Below are 27,721 nucleotides of genomic sequence, written 5' to 3' on the forward strand. Positions count from 1 at the left end.
TTGTCCCTGAAGTTGCTGTGATGGAAAAATATTAAAATATTACATTTGTGGTATGGCTTGTTTGTTTGTTTGTTTTTTTGTTCTTTTTTTCCTGCTGCTGCTTTCCTTTTGTTTCTGTTGTAAACCATGCAGGATAAGGTAAAACATCTCAACCAGATTCTTTTTTTCTTTTGGGGGGGGGACTTCACTAATCTGAAAACATGTGCTCCCCAGTGCCTGCAGATACATTTCTATAACTTTTAAAACAACCCAGTCTCATGTCAAAAGGTGAACAGGCTCCGTTTGTCCTCAGGTCAAAACGTATCAGTTCTATGATGAAGGCCTAAAAATTGTGAAATGTGTACGTTTTTTCCCCCTATTCTTTTCTACTGGAACGCTGGTAGGTCATGTGACTCTTTCATGCGGGCCTCTCAAAACAAAAACATGGCGGCCGCTCCTGTCATGTTCGGAGGAAAGTGCCTTATTCCAAGATAGTTTTGATTTAATAAAGCATTCTGATGACATTTCTAGAGAGAAATATACATTTTGTTTTCATAATCTTCGCTCAGTTCTTGTGTATAATCTTTGGTTTGTTCGTTATGACCATGAATCTTTCACCTCTTGGAAGAGAGTCGTTACAGTGTCACGTTTTCTGCAGTTGCTATGGTTAAAACCACGGAAACCTAAATGGCCTTTATGTCATTGCATTTTGTCGTTACATTGCGTCGTTATCTGAGTTGATAGGGGGAAGAACAGAGAAGAAGAATAGCGGGAAAAAACGTACACATTTCACGACTTTTAGGCTTTTATCGTAGAACTGATATGGGCTGTTTAAAACAGAGCTTTGTTTCTCACACGTCAGCAAGAATCAAAGAAGAAGGAATGGGCTCTATCATGCTGTGCTTACAACAAGAGGAAAATATCAAGAAGTAAATCAAAAATAAGAGAGCAGTTCGTCCTGTTTTGGAAGAATAAGGTATGCATTTATGATTTATATAGTGTGCTGTGTAGGATGAGAGTTGAAGTTTGTTCGAAAAGAATTCAGTATGGTTCAAGGGGCTGTCTTTTCTCCTCTTATAGCAATATTAGGGATTTATTTTAAGATTTTTTTTATCCTTTTTTTTAACTTAAGAAATCAATATTAGTCATTCAGTGTCATCAAAATCAGTGTCATAAATATATATATATATATATATATATATATATATATATATATATATATTCATATGTAACTGCCAGAAACAATTTAGTGATGTGTTTCAAACAATATCCAATGACATCCACAGAAGAACTCTAAACACATTTAAAATCAATGATTTAAAAAAAAAAAAAGCGTATTGAAATAATGCTTTTTACTAAATCAGCATGCGGTGGTCATTGTTGCAAATGTGGGAAGTAACTTGAGTGCACTGGCACCTGACAGTAAAAAAAAAAAAAAAGAAGAAGATGTAAAAACTGACCTTTTGCTCATGAGTCATGTCCCGCCAACTCCTGTTGACCCATGGGATTCCCCCAAATATTCAAGCTCTAGTCCTCAGTACTATGATTGTTTTGCTGCAATCCACTTGTGAATGTGTAGGTAGTTGAAGTACAAATTTCAAAAGTAAGAACCACCCCCCCCCCCCACACCCACCCACCCCCGTGACTAAAAAGAAATTCTTAATCAGGAAGACTGGATTCAACCAGATTATTGTGTCTCAGTGTAGCTCTGTTGGGGCTTTTTCATCCCAACATTATGAGTTTTGGCATGATTCAGAGTGCAGATTATGGTAGTGATTAATAATCTACAATGCAATGAGCATATATGCAGTCCTTTTTCAGTGCGCAACGTCATTAATAAGATAAAACAGCAAACTGTAATTGAATTTATAAGTTTTCAGCTGCACTTAATTATCAAAAGTGCTTGAATATGCACTCAAGTTGATCAGTGAGGAACTTAGAATTTTAAATAGTACACAAACCAGAAAAGATGCAACATAAATCATGCTACTGAATAATACATAGATAAGGTGGCTTTTATTTTCAGAACTATGTTCATCACAAACCAACTTCTTTAATGTAATTCTCATATGTAACCATTTTTTTCTTTCTAAAGGGTATTTAAGCTATTGCAATCATTTCTTCAGAGGTGTTATTCCATAACTGTGTGAGGGATGAAAAAAGCGAGAGAAACTCAAATTCCCCCTCCATTCACTTCCTCACACACCTGACTGTTCACTGAGAGGTGTTCATTAATCTCAGAATGTCAGTTTGAGAGGGGATTTTAGACACTTTTGAAGCTCCAAAAAGCTCCTTATATAGAACAAACAACACTGAGAGGAACTGTGAGGCCAAAATGAGTTCTGCCCCCATTAATCCCACACCCCCTAAATTTTCCAACACAGGGCATGGCTTTACCATTTCCAAATAACTAGTCAAGTCAAGTCAAGTCAATTTTATTTGTATAGCCAAATCACAACAAAAGTTATCTCATGACACTTTACAGGTAGATCAGGTCCAGTACCACACTCCTTCAATGAATTTACACCCAACAATTCTCCATCAGCAGCACATCCTGCAACAGTGGTGATGAAAACCTTCCTTTTAACAGGCAGGAACGTCGAGCAGATCCAGGCTCAATGGGGACGGCCTTCTGCTTTGACTGGTAGGGGGGAAAGAGAGCAGGAGAGCGGGGCAGAGACAAAGACAGATAATGAAGAAAGGCAGATATACAGAAAGAAAGAGAGGGACAGAGATAAAGAGAGAGAGAAAGGGAAGAAACTGATGGAAAGACGGGGACGTGAGCAGGTGGTGCTAAGGGTGGCAGCTTGAACTACAAACTTCACCCACAGTAAATGGGGCCCCTGGGCACATGAGCTTGTGGGACCTGAGGCGGCTGCCCACTTTGCGAGTTGGCCGTCAGCCTTGGTCATGATGGGATGCAAAGACATGCAGTCATTTTTTTGGGAATATTCTCTGCTGTGTTTTATCAAACAACGCCCGCATGTTCAAAATGTTTTTACACATGTTGCAAATTGTAAGCTACTTGGGCTTCACAACTTGTTTCCATGAAACCTAATGCAAGTGTTTTATATTCTGATAACTGCTGCCTGTTGTTTTGTAACTTTCCCATGAAATATTTTCCCCTTTGGTGTGTTCTCTTGTAGAGGAGTTGAGCTTGTTTCTGGTGTCAAAAAACCCCCAAAACATCTGATATTAGTATCAGCATTGACCTGCATTCATGTCGATTCTGTCAGATTTTGCTGTGTTTATAAACTAAGTGTTTTATCAGCACCTTGCAGCAAATTCAGATGATGTTATTGTGCTGCATTTAAGCCCAATGGAAGTGATAAGGGAGAGAAAGAGGCTGGACGAAGGTGGAATACTGATGACCTGGAAGAATCATGCTACAGCAGACTGGGGCTTTGTGGCCCAAAAGATGACAACTGTCTTTTTACACTCGCGTCTTGTCAACTATTTTTTTGCTATCGCCTGCAGAATTTTTCACTGTTTCCCATCTGTACGCTTCCCTACCTTGTTGTGCTAAGTTTGTAACACCCCTGTTCAAATGGAAGCCTCCTCTTCATACAATTATTGTAACACCCTCGAACAGAGCATATAATACCTACTATATCATATACATATTATTGTTGTGGTCTCAATCAGTATCTGTTTTGGTCAATTGATCAGTTGCCACAAAGGAGCCCCTTCCTTGTCATCATTGGAAATAGTTATGTATTTGCTATGTTACTGTGGTCCTTTTAATTACAATTTACAGCCTTTCGGTTATTTTATAATGTCTTAGTCAGTGTGTGTGTGTCTGGCTGAAGCATTTGAACATTTTCAGATAAACTGAGATGCTCCTTTTCTTTTCTCAACAGAGTAGACACATGACATCATTGTTTTGCGCTAAGCAAGTGTCAGAAAAGAATAAAATGGATTGATGAGCTCAGAGACATACAGTATGAAGTTGATTCTCTGTATTCATGACACATTTTCCACCCTGATTCCCAGACCTGGGTCTTGCCAGACTTGATAATTATTTTCAAGATCCCCTTGTTTCTGAGTATGGGCAACAGCAGCTAAAGTATTCCCTAGAAAACTATTCCTGGAGGCCTAATTCAGTTTTTTTCTTACTTTTTTTTGTTTTTGTTTCACTATTCAGTTTGGATTGCTATTTTTTTTTTACAGAATCAGAATATAAGTATCCTGTCTGAGACAGTATATCACCCTTCTACAGGAGCACATTCCAGGCCCTTGCTGCACTGGGGATGCCTCCTAGCCTTGATTAAGGCAGAGACAACCCCAGAAATCAGAGCCCCTGGATGGTACAGCCCTTGGATGGTACAGCCCTTTACTTCCCCTTCACTCTCTCTGTCCTTGCACTCTTCAGATGAATTCTGCACACTGTCCCCCTCATTTATTTCTAAACTTTTTTATGTTTCTTATATAAAAATGATATATATGTATTTATTTTCACATAGTCATCGCTTGAGATTTATGTGTATTCTGTCATCAAGTGTAAACTCAACTACTCAGAACTGTCAATCTATCATGGTACAAATTTTGATGCCACTCTCAGCTGATAGCACCTTTTTTTCCCTATCTGTGGAAAGCAAGTGTGATATGGGAGCAGGAATTCTGAAGAATAAACATGGATGAGATTAAATTAACTCCTTCTAGAATAAACTCAGGAATTGGAATTCAATCCTAAAGGGTCAGGACACAGTGAATGACATCAAACCAGTGCTAATGAAGGCAGCCTGTTTTGTTGTCTATATCTGGCCCATGAAATCATCAACAGTGTGTATTCTCTTCCTGAATTGTAAGAAATAATTCTCCATACCAGCAGGTGATGACAGTCTGTATTTATATAGTATACAACTGTGATACTAAACAAAGAAGCCCTTGCTGAACTTTTTTACATCAGCCTCAGTCAGTTTCACGTTAGAGATACTTCCTGTGGAAAACAAGTCTGTTTTTCAGTTGTAAATGGTGCTGGTGTTGTCAGAGATGACGAGATTAAATCAAGTAAATGAAAAATTAAAAGAACATTTTATGTGTGCTCGCTTGACAAATCTCCGCTTTGTGCAATTCCTTGTCTCTCATGCATGCATTTTACTTGAGGACCACAGATGACGTGTGAGTGATTTCACTCAAGGGGTGCTGATTCAGCAAGCTCATCGAGGCTGGAAAAATCACTTAGGCTTATATTTCGGACACAGCGCAAAGACGATATGACCACAGACCCTCATCGTTTGTGTGTATAAATACTTCAGTTGAAACAAGAGCCGTGCATGAAGACAAGCACACCACATATCACCAACCACAGAAAACCACACGTCAAGCCTCTGTTTTTTCTTGCGGCATCTTGTCTGTTTGGTTCACGTTTGCGTCCGCATGAGGTCAAGGAGAGATGATATGAGATGGGGTACTGCCCCCTTCTTGTTCTTCTTGTTCTTCTGCCACTGCCGTGATGTACCAACAGGAGTATTATTCTGTTGATTTATTTGATGGTGGGGAAACCAGCACGGGCAAAGGGAGTTACATTGTTGAAAGGTCACATGAAAAGCAAACCATCTTGCTACGATTTACTGTATACAATAATTCCCAATTCAGCTGCAAATTGCATCATATGGGGTTTTTAAGGGTTAATCTTGTCATGTTGCTCCTTTTTCCTTGAATCTCTGATCCGTTGTGGAAACAGTGCACCCTGGAAGTAGTGGCTGACAGCGATGAATGTCTTTCATTAGAATGGAACATTCCCCAGGAGTGTTCCAACAGGTATTACATTATGTATCTTCCCAGCTGACACCTATCACCCATAGAAGCTGCTGTGGCGCCCCGCTGCCATTCCTACTGTCACCACACTTCTGCAGCCCACTCACCCCGCATTAACATGTTTGGATCCCCTTGGGATACAAACATGCACTTTCCTGTGTTTCAGCCAGTGGGAGGAGCCTCCTAACTTCCACAGCCATGGCCTCTGTAGGAGGTGGGATTTGTGCAAAAGGTGTCAAAGTACTAGTGAAGAGGAGTAGAATAGGGTGGCTGCGAAATCACATTGGTTCCCACTCTTTTACCAGTTACTCATAAAAAGAAAGTCAGAGATAATATCTGTGTACAATTTAAAGGAAATTCAACTTCCAAAATAATTGCAGTTGCCACATACCACACTTACCAGTCTCTGTAACACAAACATAAGTTTTGTTGGCAATCTCCTGTGGTTTTCCTGCATCATCTTTCTGAGTGCCTCCCAAACCGTCTCTCTTGTCATGGATTAATTGGATTTCTGACCCAGTTCCAGTCTGCTCCCCTCCATCTCCTCTTGCTCCACTAGGGTTTGTCATGGGATTGTGTTCGTGTAGGTCATAGTGTGTATAGTAGGGAAGATTTAGTGTGTCACTGAGTACCTCGTTTCTAGTCTGTTGGGACCCTTTGTCTCCCTGTCACCCCCTTTTCACTCCCCGCATACAAGGGCAACAGCCTCAGAACAAAGCCAGACTCCCTCTTAGGCCCCTTCTCAATCTCTTTCTCTCTCTCCCTCTCTCTCTCACACACACGCACACAAGCATGCACATGCGCGCACACACGCACACACACACACTTACGCAAACACACACACACACACACACACATTTATTCCCCCTCCTTCCCCTCTCAATTCCAGCCTTTTGCTGTCTTGTCACAACAATCACAGCCACTGCCTCCATCACTGCTGTTGCTCTCTTGGCATTGAATTTTTGGACCAAGTTAGGGGTCTGTTTGCAATTTTTCAGTGCACTGCACAGAGAACCACAAAAGGACAATAGACGATGAATCTCTCTACTGCATTGCTTAAAATGCATCACTCTTTTATTAGTTAATGTTCCTCTACTGGCTCAAAAAAAGGCTTCTCACTGAGATAAAACTGATGAGACGACCATCTTGGGATGCCTCCACTAACGGTGCCTTTTGATGAAAGCCTGTCATTTGCCCTGGAGCATATTTCACAGTTCAGCTGGATTGTGCTCAGGCTTTTCTTTCGGAGGGAAAATAATGATGATTGTAATTGCAGTAACTTTGTGCAGGTATTTCCCAGTGGGCTTTCATCAGAATTGTTCATCCCTGCAGTTACATGTAATTACAGATCCGAGGCTGATGTGGGGTCAGGTTTCCCATCCACTTTCAGGACATCTATCTGTTCTGCTAACTTCTGCAGAGATGTTTTTTATGCTGATTTGATACTATGGATGTCATTTCTCAAAGCTTTGATTACTGTAAAATGTGCTAGGAGAAATCACAGCCACTCTATGAATTAAGATCCAGGGATTACAAATGCCTTTCACTTGTGTCTTGCAGAGCGCTGACTTTTGAATGAATGTGTGTGCATGCATCTGTGAAAGTAAATGAATGCCTACCTTTTGTTAGGGCTGTTTGAATCCCACAGCCAAACTATTGGCTGGCTTTGCTTCACCTCACAGCCAATTGAGTTGAAGCGTGGGTGATTTTGAATAACTCACAGCCAAAGCTGTGTGTGTGATACGTTAAACCGTTACTCTTCAGTCCCAAAAGGGATTAGAAAGGCCCCTGTCAGATAACGGTCCGCCTTTCATTTGCATTTAATTTTTGTTTCTTTACATCCATCATGCCATGTGTTTTGGCTTGAGATAAGGGAGCCTCAGGAAATGTTGCAGGGCAGAATTCGTCTGCCACCTACTGCTTGATTAAAACCCATAATTGCATCGCTCTACACATTGATGGCCTTACAGCATCAAATTCTTTTAAGTGATATTTTTGGAATTAAGGCATTTTAGTGATAACATAAATGGCTTGTATGGACACCCTTTGATGTTCTGGAAAAAAAAGTAACGCCATGAAATATCCTTAGTTTCATTTAGACAGGTATTTATGATAAAAGAGGAATGTGTAGATATGAAAATTATGTATTATACAGTTGTTTAGAAATTTGAACTAAAGCAAGGTGCTACATTTTCAAAGCCAAATAGCCCAAAATAAGAAAAAGATCACCAGCACATTCAGTTGTTGTAGTCTGTGTCTTGGCAACATTTCCACATTAAAATGATGCAAAACAAAATAATTTGATTTCTGTTTTTTTTTTGGTTGAGCTGTGTATCTTCAAAAACAGGGACATCCATGTTATTCAAGGTGATAATGCTTTTAATGTGGTCATCTGTCATTAATGTCACAGCATCGTAGCCTTAGTACATCACGGAAGGAGGCAAAGAATGCTGCTCTTTCGTACCACCATGTATGTATCTGGTCGATATAACTTGAAAGTTACAACTGCCTCTCCCCTTCAGTTACACATTATCTTGCTCTGGCACTTATAAAATCTCGACTGTAGAAATGGATGTGGTCACAGCAGCAGGCCTCGATCCCCCCCCACTATCTCATTTCTACACAGATGCTGCAGCTCAGAATTCTACCTACTGATGGAACTCTGATTTCAGACCTCAAACTGGTGGGCTCTGTCATTGAAAACCAAATGCAGCCAAAACAGGTTTATCCTGCAGGGAGAGGGTTTGGAGAATGTAGGGGTTTGCTTTTGATTACTGCCTGATACATCATGGTCCCTTGAGTGATTTTTAGCATGGAGACACTTATTGGGAGTTATCATAAATGTCACAATATTTCTGTCTGGAGGATGTGTTGTCTTTCCCCTGAAGAATCACAGCCTGTTTCAAGTGCATTGGTATTTCTGTAAAGCATTACTTTGGCTGTTTAAGACATCAAAGAAAATTGTCAATTTTAGCTCTGTGAGATATTCTAATTTTTCATCGGTTGGTAGTTTGTTGGTCATGTGGGAAAAGAATGAACCTGTATAGGTCTAGTGCTCGTCAGTGCATTCAGATAAGCTATATTTGTGTGTTCATAGCCAGCTCATGCACATATGCATAGAATGTGTTGAAAATTAACCTTTTACACCAGGTGTCAGATGTTCAGTGAAAGTGGCATGATAGTTTTATAGCATCAATTTACGTACAGTGTTGCTGATAACACTAAGCTGAAGCAGAGGACTTGATTCATAACTGTAATATGATCATAGGTTCACACTAAAAAAAAAAAAAAAAAAAAGCAAAAATGCAGAAACACACTAGATAAAAGATTCACAGAGAACCCACTCAGAGTCAAAGTGTAATTTAGTGTGCTCTGTTATTTTTTCAATTATCATTTTTTCCCTACATGAAACCTGTTTTTGCTGTATTTAAAAAAAAAAAATGTTTTGTGTTTAAAAAAAAAAAAGTTTTACTGAAAATTCATTAGCTTTAATCTTATACTGCGCTTGTTTTGTCTCAAGATTTGCCTAAAAGCAAACTCTTGAAAATGTCATAAAATACAAGGGGGGGGGGGGGGGACACGAACTGTTTTTGTACACAGATGACATTTTATTACTTATCAAAGACCCTATAGTGTCCATCTCTAATGTCTTATCAAAAATTAAATTATTTATTTATTATTTATTTCAAAATTATTTGGCGAAAAAAATAAATTAGCAAAAATCCGAAGGTATGCCATTATCAAGAGGGTGCAGCCAATCAGTAATCTCTACATTCCAATTTAAGGTTATCCCATCTGGAATGAAATATCTCGGGAATAGGTTATGTTCCGATCTAGAAAATGTCATCTCTATTAATACAAATTAATTCAAAAAATTAAGACAAACCTGGACAAATGGAAACTGATAAACCTCTGTCTGTGGGGGAAAATTTATATTATAAAGATGGCAGTCGCGCCACAATTTAATTATATCTCTATGATACACCAGTAACCATCTCTGACTGTATTTTCAAACAATATGACAATGTGATAACAGACTTCTTATGGAAGGGGAAAAAACCCAGAATTTCTTTAAGGAAACGCTCTGCCTCAAAAGATATTGGGGGGCTAGCTCTTCAAAATATGGAATTATATAGCACAGCATTTGAAATGAACAAGCTAACAAATCACAAATAAAACACTATTTACTGATCTACTGTACAGAGAGTCAATGAAACACTGATTTCTGACCTGTTGTAATGGAAAAAGTATTTTCCATTATTATATTGTTGTTTTTGATTACTAAATACAGAAACACAACCTCATAAGAGCAGAAAAAGGTGGCATGTTGGAAGTAAATTTACTTTGTACTTTTACATTAGCATTTCATACTTGGCAATTTAAGAGACTGGTCTTATTTTCTCTTTTGTATAGTACCATTGCTCATCAATAAAGTAAAGTAAAATTTACAGAATGCGCCATACTTCTTAATCAATTACTGGATTGATCACCAGAATAATCGATAGATTACGCGATTATTAAAAGAATCAATAGCTGCAGCCCTACTTGTGTGTCAGTTTTGACAGTCATTTGTCAATTCCCTTTTGATTGGCAAGGGTCCCTTTTCTTAAGCCATAGCTTAACTGTGCGTTCACACCAATGTGTGAATTCACGTGAACAGTTTCCATTCAAAGTCTATGCCAACGCGCGAATGACGCGAATTTTCAGTCTGGCGGCGTGAATGAGGCGAATGCGCGAGGCGAAATATTCGCGCCGCGAATTCGCGCGGCAAAATATTCGCCATTCGTGCAAGTTGAAAATATTGAACTTTGGCGAAAAATTCGCATCAAGATAGCCAATCAGCGTTGTGGATGTCCCGACGTCACAGCTGACTGTGACTGACAAGATGGCGGACAAGTTGATTGTGGCTATGTGTGGGAACCCGGTGCTGTATGACACTACGTGTCAAAATTACAAGAACCAGTTGAATAAATTGGTTTCCATTCGTGAAATTCTGTCACCGATCCTAGCTAGCAGGTTGTCAAACTGGCCAGTCGTCATCCGAATACACCGCTTGAAGCGGCGGTTATCCAGACGGAGACCCTGGAGGAGCTCGGTTCACCGAGCGGTGAAATTCACCGAGCTGAGCTCACCTCTAGATGGTGTTGATAACCCACATACGACGACGTTTAGGTTTCCGGCGTATTTCTGCCTTCCACGGCAGGTACAACGCTACAGTTCTGTGAATATTCATGGTGAAATGGCGGAAAGAAACGTTGCCGGAAATACTCGCTACTCGGGCAGGTGAGTGAATTTGCGTATTTGCGCGACTGACACAAATGGACACTAAAATGATCTTGCGTCAAATTCACGCGAATGACGCGACACGAAATTCGCATTCGCGTTTGGCGTGAACACACAGTCAGGCTTAAGGCCTTCCCTCCAGTCTAAATACTTACTTATGTTGTGCGTCGCTTTGGACAAAAGCGTCTGCCAAATGAAACTGTTTAATTGTACCTTATTCCTGATGCTGTTCACTTTTTGGGAGCGTTTTGAACTATCCAGCTCGAGGAGAAGTTTCTGAAACACTTCAAATGTGTACCTCAGCTCCTTCGGATAGGCAAGATTGACAGCATACACCAAGGGAAGTCAGAACTTTTACACCCTCGACCAAGATACTGATGTCGTCTGAATCCTCTGGCATATTAGCTTTTATGTTATATATCTTCAGGCTTTGAACAGCAAGGTCCTGCGACACACTGTCTTCATCAACATCCTGTAGTTGCAAGAACATTGTGTATATCAGACTGTACAGACAAAGGAGAAGGTACTATTTCACAAATGGCTTCCAACTCTTTGGACAAGAAAATCTGGAGTTTGTCATAGCCATTGCTTGTAATGCACTACATTTATGTCAGTGTTTTTTTTAAAAAAAAATCTGAGATAACACTTAAAAAATGTACATCAAGCATATTTTTACACCAGGTAAATTGAAAATAATCCAATCAGTTCACCAACGAATCAAAATAATTCAATGATGATGGGATGAACAGAGTTACAGTTGTAAATATTTGTAAATGAAATTTCTGAAATGAGATCTCTCTATTACTACATCATTCTTCCTGGTAATGTATTGATCAATATCTTATTCCACATTCGCTAACACAGGCACCTGTCAATCAATCTTTATAATCACGTTTCCACTATGCAGTACGGTGTGGTACAGGACAGCGAGGTATGCTTATTTTTAGCATTTCCATTACCATGGAACCATTACCATTTCATGGTAACCCACAGTGATGGGAATAACGGCATTAAAATAAACGCTGTTACTAGCGGCGTTACTTTTGTCAGTAACGGGTAATCTAACTAATTACTTTCTCTATCATTACAACCCTATTACTGTTACCAACACGCCATTACTATGCATTACTGAAGCTATCATTGAAGCTGCCATCCGACTCAGCTCACACAGACATGGGAGCAACAAATGAGATAGTAAGCATTTAATAACAGCTCCTATTTCTGCAGTAGCATTTAAAAATTCCTTATCGGAAAACAAAAAAACTTGTAATACCAGGTAGGAGAGATGAGAGAGATCATCTTCTCTTTATTTTAACATGTACTTCAACTTAAATCATACTCTTGTAAGAGTTGATCTGTATATTCCCCTAGGTAGCCTACCTCATGAAACATTGAAAGACAACATCTCTGTTGTGTTGTGTTTTAGAGCTCCAACCGCCGCCTGCATCGCCCCCCCCCCCCTTTATTCCCTACTATTACACTGGCCTGCGCTCCCCTCCCATGAACCAGTCTGCCATCCAGTCCCCCATCAAGCTGGCTTGCTCTCCCTGCCTCCCCTCCCATGAACCAGTCCACCATCCAGTCCCCCATCAAGCTGGCTCGCTCTCCCTGCCTCCCCTCCCATGAACCAGTCTACCATCCAGTCCCCCATCAAGCTGGCTCGCTCTCCCTGCCTCCCCTTCCATGAACCAGTCTACCATCCAGTCCCCCATCAAGCTGGCTCGCTCTCCCTGCCTCCCCTTCCATGAACCAGTCTGCCATCCAGTCCCCCATCAAGCTGGCTTGCTCTCCCTGCCTCCCCTCCCATGAACCAGTCTACCATCCAGTCCCCCATCAAGCTGGCTCGCTCTCCCTGCCTCCCCTCCCATGAACCAGTCTACCATCCAGTCCCCCATCAAGCTGACTCGCTCTCCCTGCCTCCCCTTCCATGAACCAGTCTGCCATCCAGTCCCCCATCAAGCTGGCTTGCTCTCCCTGCCTCCCCTTCCATGAACCAGTCTACCATCCAGTCCCCCATCAAGCTGGCTTGCTCTCCCTGCCTCCCCTTCCAGAAGCTTCCTTCTTCAACTGTTATTAACATTTCCATGTTTCCTCCATTCTGTGTTATAAACTCTTTTCTTCTCTGTAACAACATCTCCTGCACGTCTGTCCCTCCTGGTGAGGGATCCTCCTCCCCTCCTCACCCTGAGGTTTCTCCCATTTTTCCCTGTTCAAAGGGTTTTCTATGGAGTTTCTCTTCAGTTGATGTGAGGCTCTGAGGGCAGAGGAAGTTGTTATGATGCCATGTGAGGCCCTTTGAGACAAACTGTTTGTGAAAATGGGCTCTACAAATAAAATTGCCTTGCCTTGCCTTGTGGGATTGCTTGGAGTCTGAAATGAGAAAAATAAACACCAGGTGGTTTATATTACTGTCAATAATTCCCCATTTTAGTAATGATATTTAAGCAGTTTGATCACAAAATTCCTGGAATGAAATATTAGCAAACATAATACTCAATGAAGGTTACCTTGAGTAGGATAGCCTGTAAAAACAACCCCATGATTCTACCCTTGGAGGGGAAGAGGTTCAGAAGCCAAGGAGTGTATTCATCATGCTTGGACATGGATTTTGATACAAGATGCACCATCGTGATTCTGTCACACTCGTCCTGGATCTGAAAGACAAATCATGAAACCAGCTTTAAAGCCTCAAATATTAAAACATACGTACTCTTCTTCCAACATTTTTCAAAAGCAAGAAGCAACCTACTTCAGATCATCATTTTTACATCATTTTACAAACTCCATGTTTGTCGATTGTCTACCTTCTGGGTTAGACTCTACAGCATGTTAAATGGATCATATTATGACAAATCACATTTTTATTTGGGTCTCTGATATGCCTACGAACACAGAAACTGAAATAATAATTCAGTCAGTTTAATGTGGGCTGCTTGCTCTGTATTCATGTGATTAACAAAGCCATTCAGATTTGTGGCTGCACTTGATGTCACAAGGGGCTTCATAGAATTTGTAACCGTGGCTGCACCTTTCTCCACCCCAAGGTTCACTAGGTAGATGAATTCTAGTTATGGTAAGAAATGTGACACTTCCAACATGCTCTAAGGAGCTAGTCAATCACAGCAAAGTGGGCTTTTTTGTGGGGGGGTTTCAGGCTTAGTGAGAGAGAGGGCCTGTATCCATGGCCTGTTAAGCAGTAACTAGGAGCTTTTTGATCATAAAAACATGCTGTTTGTAAATACAGCATAGATATAACAATATCAAACTGAGGAAGGGGCATAATATGATTCTTTTAATAAGATATTTTGGTTAGAATACTACAATCTTTAATGTCGGTAGTTCCTCTATTTTTAAAATGATTCCTGAAACTGTATAACTATGCAATGCAACAAAAATTAGATCATTCTAAAATTTGATCTAGAAAAAAAAAAGATGACAGTAACATAACACACATTTTGTATCTAAGAGCGAAATTGAGAAAAACAAGTGCAATCCTTCACAATGGATTAGGGATATTTCCAATTAGCATGCACTTGTAACTAATGTGCGACATCTCAAAAAGAGCAGGCCATCTGCCTATGACATCCTCTATGCTGGATGACTGGTTGATGATTTTGTTTCTTCTTTGTGCATAAAAAACATAGCAAATCATAAAAACAGTAGCATGAAATAACAATTGCTGAAGCTTAATAACCTTTGTAGATCCTTTACCTTAAGAGTATGCCAAAAGCGGGAACAATGAAACATGTCATATGCAAGAATGAGGTGAAGAATAACCCTATCAAAGAGAATTTGTAATATCAAAAGACATGATGTTTCATCATAAGTTGTCTTTTAAACCTTCAAGTGTGTGTTCCCGTCTTCACTTTCACCTGAGCAAGGCTATCAGTGAATGAAACATAACAGAGCAAATTATTTAAATTATTTATAAAAGGAAATGTACTCAGTTTTTTTTTCTATGTGGATAATGTCTCTGTTTCTGGTATTTATTTCGGTCTCATCATTCTATAAGAATGTGTAAACCCTAACTGAGTGATTTACTCTGTGGATACAAACTGTTGGCCAAATGACTTTTATAATGTTAGTGGGGAAAAAGGAGACATTGTTTAGTATTTGAATATATTGAGCATGACATATAAACATATTATCTAAAGTGTTAAATGCGTAGTTGCAAACAGACAGACTAAGAAAGCCTCTCTCTGTCAGCTCAGAGTCCCCACCAAGCTCCTATGTAGGATCTCTATCTAGCATTCAAAAATAGAACTCTGTGTAACTATTTATCTGTCAATGTGACCTGCAACCAAAGTTTGAAAGCATATTGTTACTCCGAGAAAGCTGAGGAAAGCTGTTTGTGCTATCTAACAGTAACTAATGTAACGTTAATGAATTTGTGATTAGCAAAATGCCACCTTGTGTGCTCAAAACATGTTCAATGAAATAATACCAACTGTTTCAAAATGTAACAACATAAAACCAACGGATTTTTCCTCCTATATCCATCCATCCATTTTTTACCGCTTATCCTGTTAAGGGTCGCGGGGGGGGGGGGGGGCTGGAGCCTAAGCCAGCAGCCTTTGGGCGAGAGGCGTTGTACAACCTGGATGATTTGCCAGTCCATCACAGGGCCAACACAAAAAGACAGACAACCATTGACACTCACAACCATGCCATGCCAATGTTCAATTTAAAGGGTCCAATTAGCCTAACAACATTATAACTTAATTTTGCCTTCCAGCACAGTAAAGTTGGCAAGTTTGGTAATTTGCAGTAAAGTAAAACAGTGTAAAACTGCGACAGACACTTGAATTATTTGTTAACTAACAACAGATAAATAGGTCTTACTGTAGACAGCTGTACTGTTAAACTGTTTAACCCCAAAGCATTGGTTTCATACCATCACAGTAATCCACTGGCCTCTACAAATGGATCCAGCTAAATCCATCCATCCATCGTCGTCTTCCGCTTATTCCTTACCAGTAAGGGTCGCGGGGGCTGGAGCCTATCCCAGCATCTACGGGCAAGAGGCGGGGTACACCCTGGACAGGTCGCCAGTCCATCGCAGGGCCAACATACAGAGACGAACAACCATTCACACTCACATTCATACCTACAGTCAATTTAGAGAATCAATCAGCCTAGTCCCCAAAATGCATGTCTATGGAAGGTGGGAGGAAGCCGGAGTACCAGAGAGAACCCACGCAGGCATGGGGAGAACATTCAAACTCCACACAGAAAGATCCCACGCCCGAGCCGGGACTCAAACCCGGAACCTTCTTGCTGTGAGGCCACAGTGCTAACCACTGCACCACCGTGCAGCCCGATCCAGCTAAATCGGACAAGATAACTGAGGCCCTCTTCAACCAAGGAGTCCTGTTAGGACAGCATGAAAGCACGCTACGTAGCGTAGCTGGCTCCCTGGAGGAACTCTCTCATCAGGTTGTTCAACTCCACACTCGGCTCAGTGAACTCTCACTACAGCTCCCTTCAGCTTCTCCTGTGAGTACTCCTGCTGCCTCTGACCCTGCTTCTCTCTCTCATACCCCCCAACCTTGTAGAGAACCTTTTGTGTCTCCACCGGAGCCTTATGCTGGGGATTTCGGGTCCTGTGGGCGATTTCTATTTAAATGTGAGTTAGTGTTTAGGCTACAGTCCTCCAGTTATTCCTCTGATGAAGCTAAGATAATATATATGGTCAATCTGCTCAGGGATAATGCAACTAAATGGGCCACTGCTCTTGGAGATGAGTGGAAGACGGCCAACACACCACTGGGGCACTTCGAGTATTTAGTGATGCCATTTGGGCTCACTAACGCCCCAGCAGTCTTCAAAAGCCTGATGAACGACATCCTGAGAGACATGCTGAACAGGTTTGTCTTTGTTTACCTTGATGACATTCTCATCTTTTCCCGCACCCTCATTGAACATCAACAACATGTCCGCCTGGTCCTTCAGCGCCTTATGGAGAATCGCCTTTTCGTTAAGCCAGAGAAGTGCGACTTCCATTTCCCCTCTGTAAGCTTCCTTGGATATATCATTGAGGCTGGCCAACTTCGCCCCGACCCTGGGAAGATTCAGGCCGTGGCTGAGTGGCCCACCCCCACATCCCGAAAGGAGCTTCAGCACTTCCTTGGCTTTGCCAATTTCTATCGGCGTTTCATCCAGGACTACAGCAAGGTGGCTTCCCCCCTCAACAGTCTCACCTCTATTAACACCCCCTTTGTCTGGACCAAGGAGGTAGACAACTCCTTCGGCAAACTGAAAGAGCTGTTCACCAAAGCACCTGTCCTCCTACACCCTAACCCCTCCTTGCAGTTCGTGGTGGAGGTGGATGCCTCTGGGACAGGAGTGGGAGCCGTTCTGTCTCAACACAGCCCCCAGACCCAAAGCTGCATCCCTGCGCCTTCTTTTCCCGCCGTCTTTCACAAGCAGAGAAGAACTATGACGTGGGCAACCGGGAGCTGTTGGCAGTGGTGTGGGCTCTTAAAGAGTGGAGGCACTGGCTCGAGGGATCCGAAGTCCCCTTCATCATATGGACTGATCATAAGAACCTTTCCTACCTCCGCTCAGCAAGATGACTAAACCCCCGCCAGGCTAGGTGGTACCTGGCACCTATTGTTCACCCCTCTTGTATCCTTGGAGTGGCAAGATGGGAGGTTGAGAGAGCTGTTAAAGAGGCCCAAAAGGATCAGCCTGATCCAGGTTCGGGGCCTCCTAACCGACTCTATGTGCCACCCGCTCTCAGGTTCTACAGTGGGGTCACGCATCTAAGCTCACGTGTCACCCTGGAGCGAATAGGACTCTCCATTTCCTCCAGCAGAACTTTTGGTGGCCCAACATGGCCCGGGACACTCGTGAGTTTGTGGCTGCCTGCTCAGTTTGTGTCTGAGGGAAGGCTTCCCACAAGTCCCCTGCTGGTTTGCTGCGCCCCTTGCCCATCCCTAATCGCCCTTGGTCTCATATCGCTGCAGACTTCATCACTGGTCTCCCCCCTTCACAAGGTAACTCAGTCATACTAACTATTGTTGACCGATTCTCTAAAATGGTCCATTATATTCCCCTGACAAAGTTGCCCTCTGCTCTGGAAACAGCTAACCTACCGGTGTTGCACGTTTTCAAACTTCATGGCATTCCCAGTGGCATCGTTTCGGATCGTGGTCCCCGGTTCTCATCACGAGTCTAGAAGGAGTTCTGCAAGGCAGTGGGCGCAGCAGCCAGCCTGTCATCTGGGTTCCATCCCCAGACAAATGGCCAAACTGAGCGGGCAAATCAGGACTTGGCGAGCGCTCTCCGCTGTGTGGCGGCTCATCATCCTGCTTCCTGGAGTGAACATCTACCATGGATCGAGTACGCTCACAACTCCCTTACATGTTCTGCCTCAGGTATGTCCCCATTTATGGCCTGTTACAGCTATCAGCCCCCCCTTTTCCCTGAGCAGGAGGCTGAGGTAGCTGTGCCATCAGTCAAGGAGCACCTTCAGCGCATCAGAGAGGTCTGGAGGAATGTCAGGCGGCCCTCACACGATCTGCTGGACGAAACAAGTGTCTGGCAGACCAACATCGCTCTACAGCTCCTGAGTACCAGCCAGGACAGATGGTGTGGCTCTCGTCCCGTGACCTTCCCCTGCAGGTGGAATCCAGTAAGCTGGCCCCTCAGTACGTCGGTCCTTTCCCTGTGGATAGGGTATACCAATACCTGGTCGACTGGGAGGGTTATGGTCCAGAAGAGTGCTCCTGGGTTTCTCGAAGGCTCATCCTGGACAAGTCCCTCCTTCACGACTTCTATGGGTTACATCCTACCAAGCCTGGGCGAATATCAGGAGATGTCCGTGGGGGGGGGAGTTAGTGTGGGGATTTCCCCCCCCATAAACTCCCTGCTTTTCCTGTACCCTCTGCTCCTCTGCTGCATGAGGAGTGGGCATGGCTCCTGCACAGATCCTCTGCAGCTGCACACCTGAGGGGAATCAACTCCCTGTGCTGAGCCTCTGCAGCTGCACACCTGAGAGAGATCACCTCATCACTCAGCTACAAAACCGGCTCGTGGAGACTTCACCTTTGCCAGTGGATTCCCACATCTCCTGTGTGCTTCCACGAGCCCACACCATGCCAGCCATCTTTGTATTCATGCACCTCTCAGATTCACCCCTGTTCAATAAATACCTTTTGATTGCATCTTCAACCTGCGTCCAGTATCAGCTTTTGGGTCCTACGCTAAAAAAACCTGGTTTCATACCATCATACGGAGCGTTACTTTAGAGTGGGTCTTGAGGGATAAACTTAACAGGATTTTGGAAATATTTTGATGGCAGGAACCCCATACATATAGATTCTCTCTATTAGACTGTGTAGGTCAATAATGAAGAGATAAATTTTCATTCTGATTTGTTAATGATCAGACACCAGGGTGTCAGAAGTAGGATATCGCCTGGAGACATCACTCGCACAACTTCTCCTCTAGGAAGCAGCCTACACTAACTCTGAAGTCTTGACCACGGTAAGCATTAACATTGGAATGTCAGATGGATTCAGACATCCAGACCCTCTTGCTTTCAGCGTGAATGTGGCAGAGCACTGGTGCAAGTTTGAACAAGAATACGATATTTTCATTGGTAAACCTGCCCAAACGAGAGCTTATATATTGTTAACCTCGCAGAACCAGAGACTATGGAGTGTAGTCATTCACCTATGCACTCACTGTACTAGGAGAGGATGACAATGTTGTTGTTCCAGCAGAATCCAGAGAGGACCCCAAGTGTCTAAAAAAGTTAGAAATATGAAAGAATATGCAACTCTGAAACAAAAGTGATAATGGAGAGGCACATCTTCAACACTAGACACCAAAAACCTGGCTTAACAATCAAGGCATATATGAGTACACTGAGAAATCAGGCTAAAAACTGCAATTTTGGTTCATTGGAAAATGAACTGATAAGAGACAGACTGGTCAGTGGAATAAGTAGCGACAGTGTCAGACACTGTACATAGAAATACACATTTGTCAAATTAGCAAACTCATAGAAAAACCCTGTCCATGCCTAAAACTGCAACAGCCACCAGTGTGGATGTTGTGCAAATAAGACATAAGAGTCTACAGAAAAATGAAGCACACGATGAAGAAAATATCATCAATCTCCAGCTGCCAAAACTGTGGGGGGACCCATCTAGCAAAATGTGAACAGTGTCAAGCTTTTGGCCAACAGTGCCACAACTGCGGGAAGTAGAACCACTTCAAGGGCCAATGCAGGTCTACCAAGTCAAACAGACCACACAGACATGTAAACCAGGTATATGCTGAAACAAACTCTGGCAGTGAAGATGAAGACACTTTCACCACTGAAGGCATCCTTGCATGATGCCTGACAAGGAGGGACATTACATACACACAGATTCTCTCTGTTAGACTGTGGACATCAATAATGACTCAAGCTTTCATTTTGATTTGATAATGATCAAACAACACTTACCTTTAAGCAAAGGGTTGTCTGTGAAATGTGTGGCATAATTACCACATACTTGTGGTGTTAAATGGCTCTGGCAAAAAATAAAGGCATCCGAAAGAATACAATTTCCAAAATCCTGCTAAATTAATCCCTCAAGACCCACTCATAGTAAAGTAACGCTTCGGGGTTAAACAGTACAGCTGTCTAGACAAAGACCTATTCATCTGTTGTTAGATAACAAATAATTCAAGTGTCTGTAGCAGTTAAACACTGTTTTACATTACTGCAAATTACCAAACTTGCCAACTTTACTGCACTGTAAGGCAAAATTAAGTTATAATGTTGTTGTTTCGCGGCCTATGGGTGCAGTGGTCAGCACTGTCGCCTTACAGCAAGAAGGTTCTGGGATTGAGCCCTGGCTCAAACACAGGATCTTTCTGTGTGGAGTTTGCATGTTCTCCCTGTGCCTGCGTGGGTTCTCTCTGGGTACTCCGGCTTCTTCCCACCATCCAAAGACATGCAATTGGGGACTAGGCTAACTGGATATTCTAAATTGACCGTAGGTATGAATTTGAGAGTGAATGGTTGTTTGTCTCTATGTATTGGCCCTGTGATGGACTGGCGACGTGTCCAGGGTATACTCTGCCTCTCGCCCGTAGCCGCTGGGATAGGCTCCAGCCCCTATAAGTGGAAGACAATGGATGGATGGATGGAGTAAAATATAATTAATATTATTCAAATTTGTTATATTCAGCTCAGTATGATTCCAAACAGCGCACAGTCTTTTTTTAGTTTACTCTTATTTATTAATTAAATATTAATTAACATTGATCACTCACAATTTTTGCACTTCGAAACAAATGTCACTGCCTCTTTGCACTGATCTTAGATGGCAAGGAAGGAGCAAATCAAATAAGCACAAAGGGGAAATAAGATGCTCTGTTTACAAAATGGCCAGAGAAACCTAGCAGATAGCACAATTCCCCACAAATCCTCTTGGGTGTTCAGATGAATCATAGAGAAGATCACAGCAGTTAGACAAAGAGGTCAGGGGGGATATGGTGTACATCAGGGTGTAGCAGAGAAAGAAATAGTACTTTGTGTGCTTGTGTGTATGTGTGTGCGTTGGGGCGGAGGCTCAGCCCACAAGTTGGTGCAAAGTGACTGCTAATCAAGCATTGATTTCTGCCACTGAGAGGGAGACTGTCCTCCAAAGCAAGATGAATGAGTAGATTGTCAATGCAAGTTGCAAAAATGACCCATATTGGCAATTCTAGTATGTTTCAGCTACTTTTGTCTTCATGATCAAAGGTAAGGAAAAACTCAGATGACATTGGCATGGGTTCTCTTCAGGTACGCTCGCTTCCTCCCACAGTCCAGAGACATGCAAGAGGGGACTAGGATAATTGGATACTCTAAATTGACTGTAGGCGTGGCTGTGAGTGTGAATGGTTGTCTGTCTATTTGTGTTAGCTCTGCAATGGACTGGCGACCCATCCAGGGTGTACCTGCCTCTTTGCCTGAAGGCTGCTGGGATAGGCTCCAGCCTGGACAAAACAGGCAGCCATATCCTACATATTCTTGCCTGGAAATATCCAAGCATAACTTGATTCATTTCAATCAAATTGTTATCTAACATTCTCTACCTCCCATAACTGCCTCCTCTTGCTGTGAGTTTCTGGTGAGCTGATTGAGATTATGTGATCGGTGAGCAAAAGCAGACCTATTTCCCTTGACCCTCCTTATCTAAAGTGTCAGAAGGAGGTCGTCTAAGATTTTCAGTTTAGGCTCTGAATTTGGTCTTTTCATATCTTCCTTTCCCTCCTTTTTTCTGTCTTGTATTCTTTTTTTCTGAAATTGAAACCTGGAGCCACAGTGACCTCAGATGATATTGCATATACAAGAGAGGAGAAGAGCAGTAGTTGATTGTGAGGGCACATATTGGTCTAACTGTTCACACATCTTTGTATGTCAGGCTGTGCCATGTCATCTGTTGGGCTGGTGGGAACACTGGCTCTGATGCTTCTTTATTGAAGCCAGAACCAATGCAGATTGTGACACAGTGCGTACAATGGGCAAGTGGGAAATGTGCAAACCAACAGCTGCTAGTGATGGATATAACCCTAAGAGAGCCTTAACACCCAATAAACTGAGTCTGACTGTGCTTGGCAAATTCACCTATGAAAAAAACCAGTGGCCACGTTTTCAGATGTAATGTAATTGGATTTTGGCTGTTGGACTGGATCAATTCTTAAAAATGTGTAGTTCAAGAGCCAAAGGGGAGTGGAGATAAAGGAGGATTTCATTTTTACATATTGATTGTCAAGTTGCTGTTGGATGTACCTGAGAAAAAGGGGGGAAAAAAGGAAAAAAGTTTGATAAAAAAATGTTCTACTTTTATACAGCCTTTTGTGTTGTTTGCTCTGCTGTTTGTTTGAGAAAAGACTTGATAAGTTGATTTCGTTTATAAGACTACCTTTCACTTTTGTCAATATTGGATGTGGGGAAAGTCTTACTGTCGCCGTCCTCCGCTTATCCAGTTGGTCCGGGTAGCAGGGGCAGCAGCCCCAGACTTTTAATGATAAAGACGTTAGATGTACTCTAACGTCTTTATCATTAAAAGTACTAAAAACACATTTATATACAGTAAATTCTGCCGTGTTGATGTAAATGCAGTGTGTTATTTCGTAGTATTGAAAGAATCCTTTGATTCCCTTTTTTAGATTGATATATATCATCCGGAAGGCCAACTTGTGAGCACAGATTAATGTAGTTGGATCATAGGAACATAAATTAATACATCGATGTCATAATGAAAGGTAACACCCCTAATTCACAATTTACATTTACTTTATCAAATTTCTAATTATTGCATCAGTAATGTATAGTCACACCTTTAAGCTAATTCGAAAGGAGACCAACTTTGAAAACTTTTGCAAATGTGCTCATTATCATCTCACACAATTCTGATGAAAATAAAAGCACAATATGATGCTACATGATGGCTTGAAATTTCCCCAGAAGTGCTTTTGTTTTCAATGTGACATTTTACTCATGCAGAAAATAATGAGCATTGTGAGCATCATAACATATTTTATCAATGCAAAAGCTGACCATAAAGATCGAGATATTTCCCCCAAGTATTCACTGAGGCAAATCATCATCATCATCATCATCATCAGGAGTAAAAGCTAAGGTAATACTGGATTTACTTTTTCTTTTTTCAAGTGGCAAACAACTCAAATGAATGCTAATGTCGCTCCATGCATGGATTGTATTAAAGCAACAACATGCTAACAGATCAGCCATAACAATTTCATAAATGAAAGGAAGGAAGGTTTTCATCGCCGCTGTTGCAGGATGTGCTTGCTCATGGAGAACTGTTGGGTGTAAATTCATTGAAGGAGTGTGGTACTGGACCTGCTCTACCTGTAAAGTGTCATGAGATAACTTTTGTTGTGATTTGGCGCTATACAAATAAAATTGACTTGACTAAATTAATGATATGTCAAAATGAAATAATGCTCATGCTTGTTTTAGATTCACTCTGCCTCACCTGGCATATTTATTTATTTGTTTATTTAAAAGGGACAATGCACACCAATCAACACTTTTAGGTGAGAAGTTGTATGAAAAACAAAATAATGCCATCATATTCTCTCGGTCATTTTATTTTCCTGCACCTCTAAGGAAACAGCGCAACCAAGGATAGAAGAAGACATGTTTTCAGTGAAGTGCCCTGTAAATGTGAGTGTGAAAGATTGTCTGTCTCCCTATGTTGGCCCTGTGATGGACTGGTGTTCCTCGCCTGATGACAGCTGGGATAGGCTACTGTCCCCACTCACCCCTCGGGGAGCACCCAGTCCATTGCAGGGCCATCAGGAGCAATTCGGAGTTCAGTATCTTGCTCAAGGATACTTTGACATGGTCACTGGGGAAAGTGAGAATCGAACCAGTGACCCTCAGTTGCTAGATGGCCACTCTTCCTGTGAGCCATGCCGTCACCCATCGCAGGATATTTCTAGCAAATTGATATCTCATCTGGATCTAAGGGGGACAGCAGTTTGGAGGCTTTCGTGATATACTTTTTTAAAACTCTTTATATTCAGGTTGTACATGGATCTGGCTCACCAGTAGACCTGTTCCTTCACTTTTTATTTGTCAGAACCTATGGACTGTCCATTTCTGATAGTAGAAGAAATCAGAAAGCCCTCTGTAATTCTTGAATTGTACTGGGTTGACTGCAGGCTACATATCAAACCAAAGTCTTGGTGATCTGCTATTGAGTACTACATGGCGTAAATGTGTAAGGTGTGAGAAATAGAACACTTGTAACACATCACATGATCTAGACTCAGAATTGAGTTCACTCCTTGCTTAAATGAAAAGCTGCACTCGGAACAGGATTTTTGCCCCACCCCCACCCCCAAGTCATTGAAGAGGTAGTATGCAATGTATTTTCTGTGTTTAAAACTCTTAGATCTACAATAACATAAGCAATTACTTTATGTAATGTTTCTTATCCTTGATATGAAATGAGTTTAAACAGAACCCTTAATGAAATACGTGACTTGACTGATGTGTTCTTCAATGCTTGTTGTGCCATTTCTTCAAATATGTGGTGATTCTTCATCCATGAATGGATCAGATTTATATTTCGGCTCATTTGATTGGAAATATGTTTAAGGAAATTTTAGGAGACTCAGATAAAGAAAAGTACAGGGAGAACGGAGATAGAAGAAATGAATGAACAACAGACAAAGTATGATAAGGAGAGGCAATGATAAGGGAGGAAGAAAGGTTTTTTTTCTGAAGTATACAGAACTATCTGAGTCTGCATTTTGGTGTTTGTGTGTGTGTGTGTGTGCCTGTGTGAGAGAGACTGAGGGAGAGAGAATGATATGGTTGTGTTGATATGTGTCCAGCATATCTGTATGCAAGTATAATAGCTCTCTCTGGCATTTGGTAGCCATTAAGGCCGAACAACTGTTCCTAGAATGATTGATGGCAAGAGTTAGGCTGACTGGACTTTCACACTACACTACTTTTACACTACCCATGATCACACTTGTCTTTGCTGCCCTGGAAACCTTGAGCTGCAGTGCCTACTGCTTTATATTGAATATGAAGGTTAACCATGCAATTAGCATGTGGTGTCTCTCCTTCTAACAACATCAAAGACTTGACCTGGTGATGATTGGGATCTTAGAAGTTAGGAGAACTATATGATCCCCAAGGCCACTACAAATAGTTCAACGTGATAAACACAGACAGATATATCATGAGTCCTTTTGGCTCATGAGTCCTTACTAATGGTTTGTGTCCTCATGTTTCAGAAACATTTTAAAGGGATTTTTTTTGTTTGTTGCTTAACTTGCTTAACCTAGCCATGGTTTAAATGTTTTAGGAAGAGATATTCATGACCGTTGAACAGACTCTGATGGTTTCCAAGATCATCCATTACTGAAATAACAACAATTATGCTGTTTTTTTGTGTGCAAAACACAGGATCTGTGTGACATAACACATTAACTGTATGAGCACATAGCCTGCTGAAATTAAAAGTCCCCTATGCATCTGTATGATGGATGAACTCAGACTTTCTGTGATTTGAGTGTAATAAAAGTAATAATAATTGTACAGACTTAAGATGACCTTTTTCTGTAATCGCTCTGCACGAACTTCACTTTTAGTCTGGATAGAGTATCAGACTATTGCCGCTTTTAACATCACATATTAGCAGACCAATTGAAAATAAAACTGCCTCATTCTTAAGTAACACACTGTGGCCTGGTGCTGTGTTACCCATTTGACATTGCATGGAGAAAAAAAATTTAGTGGAAATTTCTTAACTTTTCTTTTTGTTACCAAGGAGCAATCTGGCATATTAACAGGAAAGGTAATGGTGATGTCATTACTGTATACTGATGATGGTAAATAAGACAGCACTGACTGGTCTTTGAGAATTGTTGATCCAACTATTAACACACATTGTGGTTGAACGTGGAATTGATTTGCATCGTCTTCTTCTACCAGCTAACTAACACGACTGAACGACATCATCAGTCTGCCATTACCGCCCACGTTGTGGTCAAAGATAGAATTGATTTGTATAAACATTAGTCTTCATATTGTCACAGTGGTTACAAATCTATGTTTTTGACACATAGCAATCAGAATGCCAAATAAACACTTTGGGTCATACAGAGACTGAACATAGATGTGTCAAAAGCTTGAGCTGACATTAGATGCAGGGTATTTACAGACATGTTTTTATTTCTTTGAGTATTCTTCGCGCTAGAATTTTATTTGGATGCAATACAACCACTCAAAAAACATAGTCATGATGATAATGTTGGCGGCACGGTGGTGCAGTGGTGAGCACTGTCGCCTCACAGAAAGATGGTTCTGGTTTCGAGTCCCGGCTCGGGACGAGATACTGTGGGTCTGTGGTCAAACAAGCACATTTCCTCACCTCACATTTAGTTGTGATGCACATATCCCAGGTATGGACCAATTAGGTTGAATTTAAATGCATATCCTGAATGTCTTGTATTCTCTAAATGTTTATGCTACTATCAGAATTTTTTCTTGAATTGATTCTGAGAATGTATGCCTTTCTGTTGTATAATGGTGGTGTCTTCAAGGATTTCTGTGCCCTCACAGTTGTTGACCATGCCATCAGTCGATTCTCCTTCCCGATGACCTTGCAGGCAGGCTGAGAGATTAGTGGAAACATAAATGCAGTGAAGAGCAATGCTTTAGCCCTGCTATAGCTAAATTTTTTTTTGAATCCCCCGAACTCTAAATACATCATTTTATTAGCAGTTTCCTAATGTCGAAATAGAATGGGTTAGAGAGAAAACACATGTCATTTGAATCAAATGGAGAGGTAATGTTGCATGGTTTCACTGGTGGCCCGTTTTTTACCTCCCACTAACTTTTAGCAGGATCACTCAAATTGTGTTTGCTAAATTTGATGGGGGGGGGGGGGGGTGGCATGGGTCGAGAAAGAAGACATCATAGAAACATTAAGGCTGGTACAAAATTATTTTGTACATATTGTCTTTGCACTAATAAAAGTATTGGTCTTTATGTTCAGGACAAATTTGTATTTTTCATCAATACTGAATTAATAATGCAGCTTGGTGGATACATTTTCAGACCAGTTTGGCAACCAGTTTGCAGTCTGTAAATGGATTTTTTTACAATAGCTTTACCAGGAAGTACAAATGTGGCAATTCATGTGGTGATAAAATGTTT

At 41.6% G+C, this 27,721-nt stretch overlaps 1 protein-coding gene across 10 annotated transcripts in view; it reads left to right on the forward strand.

Annotated features, from left to right (window-relative positions):
- LOC147241039 (receptor-type tyrosine-protein phosphatase U-like) overlaps nt 1-27,721 on the forward strand; it is a 228,718-nt gene that overhangs the window by 77,847 nt on the left and 123,150 nt on the right. The window lies entirely within an intron of this gene.

This window comes from Aulostomus chinensis, chromosome 22 (assembly GCF_037954235.1).
Source record: "Aulostomus chinensis isolate RoL2024-O1b breed Wild chromosome 22, RoL_Achi_v1.0, whole genome shotgun sequence".
In the NCBI taxonomy this organism is placed as follows: domain Eukaryota; kingdom Metazoa; phylum Chordata; class Actinopteri; order Syngnathiformes; family Aulostomidae; genus Aulostomus; species Aulostomus chinensis.